Genomic DNA, 17,009 nt, shown 5'->3' on the forward strand with positions numbered 1-17,009 from the left:
TGTTGTGAGATCAAGCAGCATGAGGAGGTGAAATTGCTTTGACACTATCAGGCCGACAACCTTTGTTCTTTGTTTATTTCATTATGTGTTTCCCTCCCTGAATGGCCACAGCGGTCAGGGCAGTGCCAGGCAGAAGCCAGGACCCTAGAAGTCCATCCAAGGCTCCACATGGGTGCAGGGTCCCAAACATTCAGGCCATCTTCTGCTTCCTTCTGGGGCACATCAGCAGGAAGTTGGGTGGCAGGTGGAGCAGCTAGGACTCTTCCAAGCGCTCTGATATGGGATGCTGGTGTTGAAGAGACAGCTGGACCCACCACTGCTCCATCATGCCTGGGCCCAGGCAAGGGGTAGTGCTTGCTTCATGCTGAGTTCTTGCCCATCTCACCTCTGCAAGGAAGCATGTATGACAGGGTCTCCACTGGTATCAGTGCCATGCACTTTCTCCTGCTGGCATCCAGATTGAGAAGGAGTCTAAGCAGTTACTGATGTCTTCCTGTGCTCTGGCATCACGCAGAGGACCTGAGGTCTGAGGTGTTCTCATGTACAGGCTTGTCCTGAGAGTTAATTTCCTGTGGGTCTCATGTGTGTGCACATCAAGAGAGCTTCAGCAAGCATCTCCCCTTCCAGGCTGTCTTTGTGTGAGTGTAGGGTCTGTCTCTAGAGTAAACGGAAATTTGGTGCTGCCCAGTGCTATGGCAGGAAAGCCAGCAGAGCTTACAGTTCGTAACACAGGGTTAGAGCAGGAAAGTTTTTGTGCCTCTTCTGGAATACAACTGTCAAGCCTATGTACACATCACCTGCCAACTGCCCTCACCAAAGTCCTGGCCTTTGGCCTAGGAGTTCCCTGGCTTCTGCTTGAATTCACGAAGTGAGGGAAGGTGACCTTATAACAGATAGCAAGTTAAACCCTTCACAGTTCTTATCAACTAGGGCTTTCCACCGTCAGTGGTCATGCACTTTTATTTATTTGTTTCAATTACTATTTATTATCTTGAAAGGCAGAGAGAGAGGGAGAGAATATTTTCATCAGCTGCTTTACTGCTCAAATACCCACAACAGCTCATGGGCCAAAGTTGGCAGCCAGGAACTCAATCCCTAGCTCCCAAGTGGGTGATGAACTTCCAACCACTCAAACCTCCTGTATTGTCTGCTGGGATCTGCTTTGTCAGGCAGCTGAAATCAGCAGCTGGAGCCACTCAAACCTTCCGTATTGTCTGCCGGGATCTGCTTTGTCAGGCAGCTGAAATCAGGAGCTGCAGCCAGGCATTAAACCCAGGCACTCTGATATGGCACTTGTTGTCTGAACTGGCAGAATAAGCACTAAGCCAAACACCCACCCTGGTGTGGTTTCTGCCTTCAGTCAGCACACTCAAACCTGGAGGCCTTACATTTTTTTTTTTTTTTTTTTTTTTTTTACAAAACAGATACTCTTTATTCACAACTGGGGCGGCAGAGGGATGGTACCCCTAAGTCAGTTCGAAAGCAAAGCCATCGGGTGGGAAGGTGGGCCTGGGCAGGCACTCAGCATTCGTCCTCACCCAGCAGGGCGTAAGGGTTTCGGGCAGTCAGGCTGGACGCTGGAGCTGAGCTTGGGGTGTCCTCATCCCCTTCTCCCTCCTCATCCGCATCGCGGCCCTCCTCTCCCTCCTCCTCACAGGAACTGCTCAGCTCTTCCTCTTCCTCCTCGTCGCCTGCTGACCCCACCCTGCCCTGTAAAACTACCAGCTCCGTGGTCTCTGGATAAGACTCCCAGGTGCCTTTCCGTTCATTGTAGCCGGGAGGGTAGCAGCACAGGCTGAGGCGGCATCCACCGCCAACCGCAGGAGGCTGTTGGCTGCCCGGTACACATCGTTGCGGGCCGGCTTGGCGGTCTTGTAGCCACGTTTCTCGGCCCAGGCTTCACAGATGTCCCAGGCGCTCCAGGGGTGTTCTGTGGAGGGGTCACTGGCCTCTGGGTGGCGCAGGTGGATCAAGGCCTGCACGGGGATGCGGGAGGCCAGAAAGCCCACAGCAATGTAGGGTTCCTGGATCTGGGCAATGGGGTAGATGCCTGCCAGAACCTGCAGCTGCCTAGGTAGGAGGGAGGGGAAGATGAGGCCGGGGCAATCACACAGCTTCACAAGTAGGTCTGGAAGGAGCGCGTGTGGCCGGGGCTCCTGGAAACACTGACGACCTTGCGCCCCACCAGCCCATTGGTGAGGGAGGATTTGCCCACATTGGGGAAACCCACACAGCCGATGGTCTCCTGGCTCTCTCTGCCACAATTCTTGTGTGTTTAATTGATACATTAAAATTATATCTATTTATTGTATATACAATGTTTTGAACTATGTACATACTTTAAAATGGTCAAATCATGAATTGATACTGCATTGTTTCACGTAACTATCACTTTGTGTGGAACAACACTTAAAATCTGTGCTTGGCAATTGTAAAGTAAATGATACGTCGCATTTAACTCTGGTCACCATGATGTGTGATAGGTGGCTCTTTGAAGAACCCCCAACAATGCCACATGCCCTGACAACTTCCTCCCCACTCTACTTTCATGAGTTCAGCTATTTTAGATGCAACATGTAAATGAGACCATAAAGTTTATGTGTCTGTCACTACTTGATTTATTTCACAGAACAAACAGTTCTTCAGTTCCACCCACCTTACTGGAAATGACAAAATTCCTCTTTGTGACTGGCCAGTAGTCTATCGTGCATATACGGCACACTTTCACTTCCCGTTCCTCTACGGGCCAACACTTAGACACAAGGTTCTCCATCTTGGCTGTGGTGAGCAGAGCTAAAATGAAAAGGTCAGTACAGCTATCTCTTGGACATTTCCAATGGATTTATCTCCAGAGGTGAGATTGCTGGTTCATGTGGCCGCTCTATTTTTATGTTTGTGAGGAACCTGCACACTGATTTTCTGTAATGACTGTATCCATTTATATCCCAAACAACACTGTGCATGGTTTCATCTGCTCCACACAGTCCCTGACACTTGTTGTTCATCTTTATGATAGTAGCCATTCTAGGTGAAGTGAAACCTCGTTGTGATTATGATTTGGATTTCTCTGGTAAATAATGATGTAGAACACTTTTGCATATACTTCTTGGCCTTGGCATTCTTACCATTCTTCTTAACAGTTTCAAAACATTTGTATACATTCTCCTAGGCAGGGAAATGAATATGGTCCTTACTATAGAGATTTTATATGTCAGCCTGGCTGAACCACAGAATGCTCAATATTTAATCAAACATTGTCTGGATGTTTATATGGATGAGGTGTGGAAAGGAAGATTCTGGAACAGGTGCTCGGTCTGAAGTTAGGACCCAGTCAGGATGCCTGTGTGCTGCATTGGAATACCTGGTTCAATACCCGCCTCCAGCTTCAGATTCCTCCCACCTGCTGATGCAGATACTAGGAGGTAGCGGTGATGGCTCGTGATGGCTCGAGTAACTGAGTCTGTGCCGCCTCCACCGGGGAGCTCTGGATTGAGGCCTGCCTTCTGGCTTTAGCCAGGCTGTCTTGACTGTTGTAGGCATTTGGGGAGTGAATCTCAGATGGGATGTTCTCTCTTTCTCTCTCTCACTTGCTCTGTGTGTGTGTGTGCCTCTTCAATAGCAACCAAAATGAATAATCAGTATATTCTGAGCACTACAGATTGTCATCAATAATGGAATGGGCCTTGTCCAATCACTTGAAGACATGACTAGAGCGAGTCTGACCTCCACAGAGCAAGGAACACAACATTGAAACACAACATCGGGTCGTCCTTGGATTCTCAGCCTTCTGCCCTGTTCTGTAGATTTTGGACTTTTCAGCCGTCACGATCGCGTGACCGTTTCTTTAATCCCAGTCTCTCTCTTTACATATGTGTGTGCATGTATGTATATATGGAAATAAAACCACAGTGAATTTGTTTGTACATGTACATGCATATATGGTGCTATGTAGCCACATGCACATGTATTTTTTTGTGCTTGTGTGTATACACACGTATACATTGAGTTATCTGTCCTTCATATATATTCATATATATATATACAGACATATATATTCATATTATATATTCATATTCATATATATACGGACATTGAAATCCATGTATATGTGTACATATGCATATATCTGTGCATGTATGTTTATGTGGAGATATATCTGCATGTGTATTTATGTATGTATGTGGAGGACCATATCTATTTATGTATATATGCTTATGCATATGCAAATACAGAGCTATGTTTGAGTATGTATATATTTGGGTGGAAATGTATGTGTATGTATATGTATATGTATATGCTGCCTGTTGAATCTGTTTTTCTGGGAAGCCCTGGCTAATATAATTAAGGTAACTGTTATTTCCATTTCACAAAGAGACCAGGCTCAGAAAAGCAGAGAAATTTATTCATAGCTCATTATGAGAGCCCAACTCCAGCTCTCTTAGATTTTAGATCTCCCCAGCTTTTTTTCAAATGTCTGCGGCCTTTGTCACTTCCTAGCTGGGTAATTTTCAATGATTTTTACTTCCTGAGCCATCATTCCTTCTCCTTGGTGTTGAAGTTTCCCATGGTACAGCTTCATTTTCCCCTTTCAGTCAGGTGATCTCTCTCAGTTTCCCAGGCACCCACAAGGGAGAAATAAAGAACTCCCAGCGAGAATTGAGCCTGTAATCTCAATTGGAGAGAAGTAGATTATCCCATAGGTTAAAGGTACAATTAAAGGTTAAAGATATAAATCTGTTTTGCAGATATGATGAAAATAAGGCATCTCTTAGACTAAATAGGTATTTAAATGCAAGCTCCAGAGTATGTGTTCTTGCAACCTAGAGAGAACAATGAGGGGGTTGTTGACACACACCAGTAAGTCCAGGGTGAGAGTGTTCATGAGGCCCACAGACATCAACTCAGCTGTCAATACTCCTTAATGTGGTAGCTACTAGTCAACTTCTGACTGTTTAAATTTGGATAAATCACAATTTTAAGTAGATTTTTAAAATCAGTTTTTTAGATTATTAGCTAAACTTTAAGTGGGGAGAGCAGAACTAAATGGAGGTCTCCCAGAGCCCTCAACAAAGGCTCTTCCTTGTCTTGCAAACTACACTTCATGCAGACTCAAGACACTCTGGGTTGACTCCTATGAAGAGCCACTCAAGCAGGTATGGCCCTTGCTGGACAAAGATCTCAGCAGCACAGCAGGCTTCTGGTGACAAGCTAGGTCCCGAGTGGGACAGGGTACAGTCCCCGACAAAGACCTGGTGGATCAAGAACACAAGGAGCGATGTAATTCTGGGTGAGAGGCCTGGAGGCCAAGAGAGAAGGCTCCAGCATGCTATAAATGGGGCAGAAACCTGACTGTGTGGACAACAGCTTTGTAATGGTGCAAGTGCCCAGCATTCTCACGCAAGAAACCTCACCTGGGAGGTCATCAGACTTGACTGCTGTGTGTATCAACTAGTACATGGTCAAGTTCGGTCCATTTCTCGCACCAGCCAAGTGAATGTAGCTGCCTGGTGAATCCTAAGCCCAGTCCCATTTCTCACACAAATCAGCAGTGTTGTGGTCCAGCCTAGCCGAGCCTACCCCAGGCCTGGCTCTCATGCAAACCAATGGGTGCTATGGCTTAGGCCAGGTGACTCCCAATAACCCCCACCAGGCCTGCCCCAGCCCTGGCTTTTGTGTAAACTGGCAGGTGCTGCAGCCTAGCCCAGCTGGATCCACTCCCAGCCCGAGCTCTCATGTTAACCAGGGGGTGCTATGTGCTTCGCCAGCCTGGCTCATCTCCAGACCCAGCCCATTCACATGCTGACAGGTGTTTCAGCTTTGTCCAGCTTGGTCCATCCTCAGCCCCAGCAGTTATTTCCTAGCAGGGGAATCTCCCATGTCCCTCCATTAGGCCCATTTCTAGCACTGGATCATATGTGTGCTACAACCTAACCTGGCATTGTCCATCCCCAGCCTTGGCACTGGTATTTGGGTGCTACAGTATGGCCCAGCCTAGCTCACCCCCAGTCCCAGTTCTTACCAGTAGGAGCTGTACCCTAGTTGGGGAATCCTCAAAATTTCCCCACCATGGGACCTCCCAGAATTAAATCTCATGTATGCTGGTGGGTGCTGTGGCCCTGTCTGGCAGGGTCTGCCCCCAGTTCCAGCACTCATCAGCAGGTGCTGTGACCCAGCCCAGGTGCAGTTCCTGCAAGTGTCAGTGAGTGCCATGGCCTTCCTGGCCTGGCGTGCCACCAACTCCAGCTCTCTAGCATACCAGCATGAAGCCAACAAATCCCCTACTAAATTCATCCCCTGATTCTTCTGTGTGACAGTGGGGCTGCAGCCCAGCCTGATGGGATCCAACCCTGTCCCAACATTCACCAGCAGGTGCTGTAACCCAGCCCAGCCAAGCTCTTCCACGCAAGACCTAGACATGCCCTCCAAATCCCCTTTCTGAACCACCTCATCTTGACTCCCTCAAGTGCCTGAGAGTATAGTGCCCTGGTCTGTGAAAGCCCCCAGAAGTCATTCCACACTTGTCAAACATGTCCCTTGTGACCCTTATTCCCATATGTCATTAGACCCCCTGCCCTAAGATACCTGAAGCCTCCCTACCCTATGTGACACTGGGGGATTCCAGCACCCAGTCTCAAGTGTTTGAAAGGAGCACTGTTGGCATTTGGGGTGAGATAATCATGAACAATAGGTGATGCTTAGCACTCTAGCCCTTGCCTGCTAAATGTGGGTAGCATTTTCTTTCCTAAGTCATTATGACAAGCAGAAAACTTCTTAACACATGCCCATTTCCATATAGTACCAGTGGAAGATGACTACCAGTCCCTATTCTCTGAGGAAGCAGAACCTTCAGGGTGTATGTGTGTGTGTACACTAGGGGTCTCCAAATGCATAGTATGAAAAGAATATGTGTGGATTTCAAGATTTCTTGTTTCAAAAAACTTCTTTATAATTTCATTTTCTATCAACTTTTGGAAAATCCTGCCATATGTGGACTCCCAGGTTATGAGAGTTTCACTTACAACTTTTAGAGCTGAGAGGGTAATATGCACTTGACCCTAGCTGAAACATGAATTTGGATCTTTTCGTTAGTCATTCATATGCAGTACAAGGCAGTTCTGCAAAGCTGGACAGCAGCGGTGTGTATAGTTCCTGGTCAGCCCTGCTGCTGCAAGAGGAACAGTCAACATCCTGTGGTGGGTAGTGTGGCTGAGCTGGGATGGCTGATGGTTAGGTGGATTTGATGCATTTTTGGTTTACAATATTCTTGGCTTTCAGTGGCTTTTTGGAGCTGTGATTCCATGGTAAATCCAGGAGCATGTGCATGTCATATATATGAAGAGATGGAGAAGTCCCAAGATCTGTGATTGGCAAAATGCATTTGCAGGGGTCATGGTTCAATTCCCATCCAAAGGCCGTCAGGCTTGAGACTCAGGAGGAGCTGAGCCAAAAAGCACAAGCATGTCAATATCGCAGGTTTTGAGAATTGATCCTTTCACTTATTTGTTCAAAAGAGTAACAGAGAGAAAGATACAGGATGGAGAAGGGGGAGGGAGAGAGAGACAGAGACAGACATTTCCCATCAGTTGTTCGCTCCTCAAATGGCTGCAACAACCCAAAGTGGGCCAAGCAGGAAGACCAGGAATTCCATCCAGATCTCCCACATGGGTTACAGGGGCCCAACCACTGGGACTATATTCTATTGCCTCCTCAGACAACTAGCATGGAGCTGGAGCAGACATGGAGCATACAAGACTCATACAAACACCATGATATGGGCTGCCAGCATCAAACAATGGCTTAAGCTGCTGTACCACAGACAGGAGAAATTCTCCATTGGGGAGTGATCATACTTGTGGGGTTTTCACCTGCTTGCATAGGGCCCAACAAACTGGGAAGGCTGTGTGTCCTACCCAATTTGCCAATTCACAGGTTTCTTCCCAAAACACCTGCACAGACAGAACCAGAATATGAGAAGTCTTCCAAAAGTTCATAAATAATGTGTATTACGAGAAAAGTATGGATTTAAGTAGATGTTGCACCAATGTAAGCTCATCTTCTAATTCAATTTCTGCAAAGTTTTAAAAATACCCTCATAATATTTGAGAAAATGTCTGAGCACCCTGTGATTGTATGAGTTTGACTCATGAAATCAACTATAATGACCACATGAGCCTTAATCTACTTCCTGCTTATGTTTCTGTGTGGGATAAGCCCTGGGTGAGTCCAGCAGAAGCCAGTTGGAAATAGCCATTAACATTAAAATTTTATGGTGTGCCATAGTTTGGAGAGAATTTGGCTCCCAGAACTCACACAGTTATTAAGCTCCAAAACCATGAGTTAATGGTGGGAAGGTATGGACATTTAATCCGATGATGGTGATTAGAGGTGGAACCTAGTGAGGTTTGTGAGTCGCTGAAGTGTCCTCAGAAAATGATTCTCACAAGAGACTGCAGTAAATCCTGAGACTGGGTAAAGCCCAGTCTCTCTCTCTCTGTGCTTCCAGGGTCACTGCGTCACTGTGGGATCCTTCCACCACTGGCAACCTTGGGTCTTACCAGATGCCAAACCAGTAGAGCCTGCCTGACCCTGGGCCCTGACCCTCCGTCCTTCAGGAGTAGCTTGTCTTGGGTAATTCATGGTAGTAATAAAGAGCTAACAAATACTGGGTAGATCAGAATTTAGGAATAATAGCACCAGCTCCATCTCCCATTCTGACAGTGCTCTGTGACTTGTAAAGTACTTGTACTTCCATGATCTCGTGCCTCGTGTCCCCTGCAGCAATCTTGAATCTGCCTTATTGCTATAGCAAGATCAAGCTTAGAGAGGGCAAGTGCTTTGCCAAGTTTGCACATGTAACTGTAGTAGAGCTAGGGCCAGGGAAAAAGTTGGATAGAGCAGGCTGGCCTCAGAGCGTGGCCAGAGCTGTAGTGGGTGAGGGGATAGCGTGTGCGCACTGCAGGCAGGACCAAGTCAAGGACACCGTGTGCTGCTGGCGGCAGCAATGTAGGGAGCTGTCATTTAGCAAGGAGACCGCTGTGGCTGACAGAGCCTGCTGTGAGAGGTAGCTGGGGTCAGGGTGACTTGGAGGGAGCAGGCATTCAGGGCTGGCAGGGAGGCAGGCAGACAGTGGGTAAGAAGCAGTTGGATCTGTCATCAAGTCAAGGGCGGGCTTGCAGCCCCAGGAGAGGAGGCCAGAGGCATGCGATGTGGGCAGCCTTGTCTTTACAATTCTTTCCTAGGAACTAGCCATGGGGCTGCTGCCTGTGCCTTCTCCTCAAATCAGCTGATTCAAGACATCCGGAGGATGGCTCCTGTGCGTCTTGTTGTTGACACTGTAAGGTCAGAGGAGCCAGGTGAGCCTGTCACAGTCGTCCATCCATGGGGGAGGGAGTTGCTTCTGCTGCTCAGCTCTGTCCCCTGCACTTGATGATTGTTTGTTGAAGAGAAAGGACAGAGAGCTTTAGAAGCAGGTTGCCCTAAGCCTGGGCCGGTGGGGAGTTCTTAGAAAGAACCAGAAGGTTCTTTGCTCTGTGCTAGCAGTCAGGGAGGGAGGGGATACCGGTTAACACCATCTTGCACCTAGGAGATGGGTAAATGTTATCGCAGGCAGGGCCAGCTGCTCTCAAAGAGCAGAGCATCATGGACTGAGGGCATGCCAGGCACTCAAGGACAGGGAAGAATGGGTCTGGGGACAGCCCAGGGAAATGTAGAAAAGAGGTGGGAGGGTGTATTGGCCAACTTTTTCTTACTATAATTAAAACATTTGACAGATACTATTTATGAAGAAAAAACGTGCATTTTGGCTCTGGTCTTGAAGAATGTCACAGCCGGGCATTAGGGAGCGTCTCCCATCCGGGTGTCTGTTGGGGGTGGTGGGCATCAGGAAGAGCATGTGGCAGCCAGGAAGCAGAAACACTGAAGAATTGAATAAAACCCCACTTTTAAAGCCAACCCTCTTGGAGGACTACTTTCCAAAGGCATACCTCAACGATCTTCCACTGGACCTAGAAGCATACTTAGATCTAGTCTCCACCCTGAACCCACTAACCATGAACATGAATCCACTGTTATCCAAACCCTGACAAGGGGCTAGAGTCTGGGAAGTAGCCTGGTCCTGGCTGGCCAGGGGTGCGTTACAGAACTAGACCTCCAGAAAACCCAGCCACATGGAGCATAAGGTGAGAAACTCTTGGACCTTAGAAAATAATACAAATAACAGGCCCCTTTCCCTGCAGGCTTGCTGTATGGCCTGATGTGCTGGGGGTAGGGGCATCTGATCTAGAATGGGAGTAGATCCTATTTTCAGGGGTCCTGACTGGGCTCAGTCCAGCTTTTTCTCTTCCTGTGAGGAAGAATTCAAGGAGGAGGCATATAGAAAGGTGAGCAGAGAAGCAAGATTTATTCAAAGCAAAAATACACACACAAGGAGCAAGAGTGGGCAAGCCAGGGAGAGAATGAGCTGCCTTTAACAAGGGCAGGGACTCTGTTTTTATACAATCTAGCGACATAGGGGTGATGTTTGGGGTAAAGTTTAACTGAATAATCAGAGGTCAGAGGGGAGGCTTGAGGGCGTCCCCTTTTAAATTGTGGAAATGTCATGGCATCAGATACATAGTGGCAACAGGAATGTTGGCCGTGGTTATTTTATTATGATGATGTTCTAATGCCTAAAGGTCATCAGGAGAGGAAGATTTTGCATAGCCCACAGCAGTATCAGCTAGTTAGAGTTGGCACTGTTTCCAAGTCGTAACATCATGGAACTTAAAACTGGTGGTTTTCTGCTTCGCAGAAGGGGAGGGGCGGTCATGGAAGGGGATTTTCAGCAGTGCACTAAAAGGGGTTTGTGACACAGCTGAGCGGAGAAGGTTCCAGCATCCAGGATATCTCTCTACCTACCTCCGTCCTGTGCTATTGGCTTCGCTCACCATTCTAGGCGCTCTCACTGTGGGCCACATCAGAGGAGCTGGAGTTTGCCTGCAGTGGGTGGCCAAAAGAGGTGGGGCTCAGATGTGGTTCCACACCCAGCTCCCCCAGGATGTCCTCCACTAGCAGGATTCTGTGCCTCAGGGACCAGTGAAGTGGCTGCCTATGGCTGCTGATCCAGATGCAGGTGCAGATATCAAATGCCACAGCTTGGTGGGATTCGCACTCATTTCCCATGATGCTAATGTTCATTTGTTATTTCCTAAACAGTTAGCGCTCCTGCTGCTCCATGATTGCTGTGATAAATGTAAGACTGAACTCAGAACGCATCTGAGCTCTGACACACAACACACCCCTCTCTGTACCCGTCATACGCGGCCCTGATTTAGTCAACCTCAAAAGAAGATCTGACTGCATTTTGTCCTCTAATGCAACATTGATCTCACATTAGATATTTTTCAAAGCACTCGAGGACCTTGTATGTTTTATACAGTCTTTTTTTCAGAGGGCCATTTCTAGCTCTGCAGGGAAATTAAACCAGAAGATTGGAATTGTCCCCAGCTCCTGAGCTGGGGTCAGCTCGCCAGAATGACTGAGTAGGGGAAGAGCCGTCCCTGGCTCTGGAGATGGACACAGCAGAGACCCAAGCTCTCCTGGAGGTGGCCTCGTTCTAAAGCCTGATTTGTTTCCATTGTCACCACCAATATTCACCAACTGTCTGCTGAAGGCCAGGCAGCCCGCCAGGTGTGATGCCTCCTTCCACCTTGAGGTTGCAAATAGAATTCCTGAAGCGCAAAGACAAGTTGGTGACCCAGCTCTCTCCAAAAGCTCCTGCATGATGGTGTAGAAAGCCCAGCAGCTGAGCCCCCAATTCCATCAGCTATTCCTGCACAGCTCCCTCCATGCAGCTGAGCCGGTTCCACTTTGCCTCCACCTCTGGCTTGTTCTGCGCATTAAAGCAGCAGGGAGAGAGAGCGGAAGGACACTTTGGAAAGAACCCAAAATGCTCATTAGATGATTGTTATTATGTTGGTGCCTGTTGCAACGATATAAGTCTGAGGTCTTAATAAAATCCAGCATTTTCCAATTAGCTGTTGCTTAATTAGCATCATGAATATTCAGAATCCTCTTGCCCTTTGGTGTCTTCCTTCATCCAGGCTCTCCCAACAGCGGCTGCCAGTCAGATTGCATCAAGGAACAGGAGTGAGAGGAGACCCCCAGAGCTGAGTTTCCTGCACCTCCTTCAAGGCTGAGGAGTGCTGGAGGCCCAAGGACTGACCCTCACAGAAGGCTCTGCGTTAGCATGAATGCAAATGTCCAGGTTTGCTCATTTGCATAGTGCCTCTGTAGGATGACTGAGTCTAGGACAGACCACCCTAAGCAGTCAAATATGGAATTCTTTAAGGACAGGCTATGAGACCAATTAGAAGTGCTTTTTTTCCCACTCCTTCCTTTGCACCCTCTCTCCCTTCCTGGTTCCGCAGGCCTTTTTTTTTTTTAATTACCAACAGGGTTCTCCGTCAAAGGTAGCCTCCCCAGATCCTCAGCGTATGCATGAGTTACAAACAGCATAGTTCTAGAATTTGCAGCAGGAAAGCACTCCGCCTTCTGCACACCCTCCCATCCTCGCTGGGACACCTTCCTCATATCTAGCAACCCCAGCAAGGTGGAAGACACAAAATCTTGGTCTTTCATTTTTACTTCAGGGAGAAAATGACAGGTAGCGGTGGGTGTGTGCCTGGTGGAGAAGTGACTATGATGGGAAAGCCATTAGAGACAGGAGGACTGGCGCTGGGCTTCTCTGCTTTCTGCTTCTGGTTGCTTCCCAGGACACTAACCTGGGGAACCAGAAGAGACCAGGGGAGAAAGCTTGCTCTTAACTGCGCTGAGCTGCATTCTTGCTTCCTTGGAAGGCAGGAGCAATCCTCTTTGCTGAGGATGCGTGAGGGGTGGACAATGTCTGTCCTCTGCCCTCAAAGCCCCTTCCCCAGCCACTCTCACCCACCAAGCACTGAATGTGTTGCACTGATTATAATTTGGGCTTAGCCTGGAGGTAACTTCCCAGTGGTGCTTGCAGCTTCCTAATGCAGGCTGTCAAAATGATGTAGAATTGTGCTCTGCCAGCGCCTGGCTGCCTTTATTCAGAGACATCTAATGTGACAATTTTGTCAGTGCTGGTTTTAAAGAGCTGTTTTGACTGGGTGCTAGTGCAGCCTTCCTAATCAGCCAGTCACTGCATCTGCTCCCCGAGACCAGCAGCGTGGAGGACAATGATGATTTCTCCGGGGATAAATGTTTCTGGCCTCGTATCCCCTGTGCCCTCACAGAGGCAGGCAGCAAACAGTGGGTGGAGGGGCAAGGGGACAGAAGCTCTGAGTGTCTGAGCTGAGAATGTGTGGGAGGGAAAGAGCTGAGGGAGCGCTTCCCAGAGAAGGCAAGCTGAGGGAATCTGTGAGCAGCTCCGAGAAGCTAGCGTGACACCAGATTACCCAGACAGAGAGCACTTTTTCCTGACCAGAACCAGCAGTGGGAAGAGCAAGTCCTGGAGTTCTGGGCTCACAATGTGAGTTAGAGTTCTACACAGTTCCGGCCCCACGCGGTAGTCTAGTGGCTAAAGTCTTCAACGTGCATGAGCCAGCAGCCCACATAGCCAGTAGTTTGTGTCCTGGCTGCTCCATATCCCATCCAGCCTGTGGCCTGGGAAAGTAGCCGAGGACGGTTGCAAAGCCTTGAGACTTTGTACCCATGTGGGAGACCCGGAAGAAGCTCCTGGCTCCTGACTTCCGCCATTGAAGCCGCTTGGAAAGTGACCCAGCAGGTGGAAGATCTTTTTGTCTCTCCTTCTTTCTGTAAATCTGACTTTCCAATAAAACTAACTAAATCTTTAAATAAAAAAGATTCCTACACAGTTTTAGTCCTGGGCAAGTTTCTGAACTCACATGTTGGCCCATCTGAGAATGAGAAGGTTGATTTTTTGGGGGGTGACTGTGCGGGGTAAATGCACTGTGCGTGGTGGAAATGCCCAGATGCAGGGAAAAAGTTTGAGGATGGCAGGTGCCTTTCCCCTTCAATCCTGTCGTTAGGCCTGGGTTGTAAGGCAAGAAAGCCACACGGTGACATCTTCATGGAAGCAGACAGAGCAGTCTACATCAGCTGGGTTTGTCCCTCACACTCAATGTGCTGCTTGTAAATATCCTTGTTTGAGTTTTGAGCTTGGTGGGGCTGGGAGGATGTGTTCCAAGAAGCTCATACATTCTGTTGGAATCCTTGAGGCCCGATGGAGTGTCAGAAAGTTCTCATACTTGGTACTCTAAGATTTTTGTCTTCTGTAATTTAAATAAATTTCTTTAAAAATTTGGTTTTATCTTCTGAGGAAGCAGAAAGTAAATAAATAGTTAACTTCTTTTTTTTTTTTCCTCTAAAGATTTATTTATTTATTTGAAAAGCAGAGTTACAGGGAAAAGGAGAGAGAGAGGAGAGAGAGTAGAGAGGTCTTCAATCTGCTGGTTCACTCCTTAAACAGCTGCACCAATCCAGGGATATGCCAGGCCCAAACCAGCAGCCAGGAGCCTAAAAGCTTCTTCTCCCCTGTGGGAACAGGGGTCCAAGGTCTTGACCATCTCCAACAGTTTTTCTGGGCTTGTCACCAGGGACCTGGATCGCAAGTGGAACAACAGGGATCCATATAGGATGCCTGCACTGCAGGCCTTGGCTTAATCTGATGCAGCATAGAGCTGGTCCCATGTGCCAGGCATTAGAGATGGTAAGGACAGAGTTTGGGTCTGTCTTGCCTCCCATCTCCACCGTCTCCACTGCGCAGGGCTCTCCGTGACATCACTGCCAAAGCTGAAGGCCCAGTGTGCCATAAGCCACCGCAGCTCTTGCACTGGAAAGTTAACAGCTGACATTCTGTGCCCTGCCCTGAGGGATATGAGGAGTCGGGGGTGGGGGTGGTCTTCAAATTGCTTGCAGACCGTCTATCCTGAAGGGCTCTGACAGTTGGCCGCTTCCCTGGCCTGGTTTTGGAATTTCCCACTTGATTTGCATTTCAAAATGTCATCTCCTTTCTCCAAGCCACCGGTTATTGAAGTTTATCTTTAAGATGAATCAGAGCTCTCTCCACCAGCTGCAGATGTGCCTCCAGGTCCCTCCTGTCCCGGGTGGGGTTCCTGCCTGCTCCTGATCAGCTGCATGGCTCAAATGCATCTGACTTCCCATCCTGTCCCCAGAGCCTGCTGTACAATTCTTCGATTTCTGTCTGCATGCCTCGTTCCCCTCGCCCCTTTTGTCTGTACACCTGGAAATTTCTGTGCTGTTGCTGATGACACTTTATCAGTCTCTTCAGAACAGGAGTTAAAAATAATGACCAATAGGGCCCGGCGGTGTGGCCTAGCGGCTAAAGTCCTCGCCTTGAAAGCCCTGGGATCCCATATGGGCACCGGTTCTAATCTCGGCAGCTCCACTTCCCATCCAGCTCCCTGCTTGTGGCCTGGGAAAGCAGTTGAGGACAGCCCAAAGCTTTGGGACCCTGCACCCGCATGGTAGACCCGGAAGAGGTTCCTGGTTCCCGGCTTCGGATCGGCACACCGGCCCGTTGCGGCTCACTTGGGGAGTGAAACATCGGATGGAAGATCTTCCTCTCTGTCTCTCCTCTTCTCTGTATATCCGGCTTCCCAATAATAATAAAATCTTTAAAAAAAAATAATAACCAATAACCAACAGAACACCAGGGTGGGATTAATTCCAATTTCATAAATGCTAATGAGAGTTGGCCTGTGAGATGGGAACGGAACAGTGCCTTTTTGCTCGGTTCCAGAAGGGCTTAGCACGAGCCCTGCTCTGCCTGCCAGGTCCCTGTCCTCTCAGCCTCTGGAGCCAGAGACTCAGGTTATGTCTGTGCCGTGGCATCCTGTCTGACCTCAACACTGGAGAGGGGAGGGGGCTGTAGTGGTCAGAGGGAACCTAGGAGGTCCATGGTGCTCTAGTGGTCGTCCTTCTCAACACCCACAGCAGGGTCCTGCAGGATTTTCCTCTCCAGGTGCACTGTTCTTGCCTGAGGAGTTGCTTAGTTTGGCTCCCACACCTTACTTCTTCAACTCTTCGACTGTCTCCTTCTCAACGAGGCCCATCTTGGGCACCCCATTTTAACCAGTGAGCCATTGCCCACGTGTCTCACTCCTGCTGCTCTCCCATGTTTCTCAAAGCATACCTAACATATCACAGTATTTATTTATAAGGTACATCAAATGACCATGGAAAAACAAAATTCAGAATTTATTCTGTACAAACAGTTTTGAAATCCATGCATGTTATGGAATCCTCAAAAAGTTAATGGAAAAAACTATGTGTGTATTTCAAAGGTTTTTTTTTTTTTTAAAGATTTATTCATTTTATTGCAGCCAGATATACAGAGAGGAGGAGAGACAGAGAGGAAGATCTTCCATCCGATGATTCACTCCCCAAGTGAGCTGCAACAGGCCAGTGCGCGCCCATCTGAAGCCGGGAACCTGGAACCTCTTCCGGGTCTCCCACGCGGGTGCAGGGTCCCAATGCTTTGGGCCGTCCTCAACTGCTTTCCCAGACCACAAGCAGGGAGCTGGATGGGGAGTGGAGCTGCCGGGATTAGAACCGGTGCCCATATGGGATCCCGGGGCTTTCAAGGCGAGGACTTTAGCCGCTAGGCCACACCGCCAGACCCAGGTTTTTTTTTTTTAAAGACCAAAATAAATTCACCTTTGCATTTCATTTTCCAGGAACATTTTGAAATTCTTTTGTGTTTACCACCTGTCTCTTCACCCTCACAGCCTCTTCCACAGGGGCAGAGTTGCCTGTTTGGTTCAAATGTGCAATCCCAGTGCTGTAACCAAGGATCACGTGGCAGATCATCAACAAACACTTGTTCAAAGCAGCAAGGTGGAGAGGCCTAGGCTGCCCTTCCTTCTGTCTTCCGTGGTCCCAGGTGCTAAGGTAACAAGTTGAGGAAGGCAGCAGGAAGTGTGGCATGGCCCATCTAGTCCATGCACACAGCACAGCAGGAGCAGGGACAGCAGCTCACGCGGGCTGCGGAGCAGCTGCCTCGGAGACAA

General features: G+C 48.5%; 1 pseudogene; it reads right to left on the reverse strand.

Moving 5' to 3' along the window:
- Positions 1–1,420: 1,420 nt before the first annotated feature.
- On the reverse strand, positions 1,421–2,773 carry LOC131480022 (guanine nucleotide-binding protein-like 1; annotated as a pseudogene).
- Between the last annotated feature and the right edge of the window lie 14,236 nt (positions 2,774–17,009).

Source organism: Ochotona princeps, chromosome 4, assembly GCF_030435755.1.
Source record: "Ochotona princeps isolate mOchPri1 chromosome 4, mOchPri1.hap1, whole genome shotgun sequence".
NCBI lineage: Eukaryota > Metazoa > Chordata > Mammalia > Lagomorpha > Ochotonidae > Ochotona > Ochotona princeps.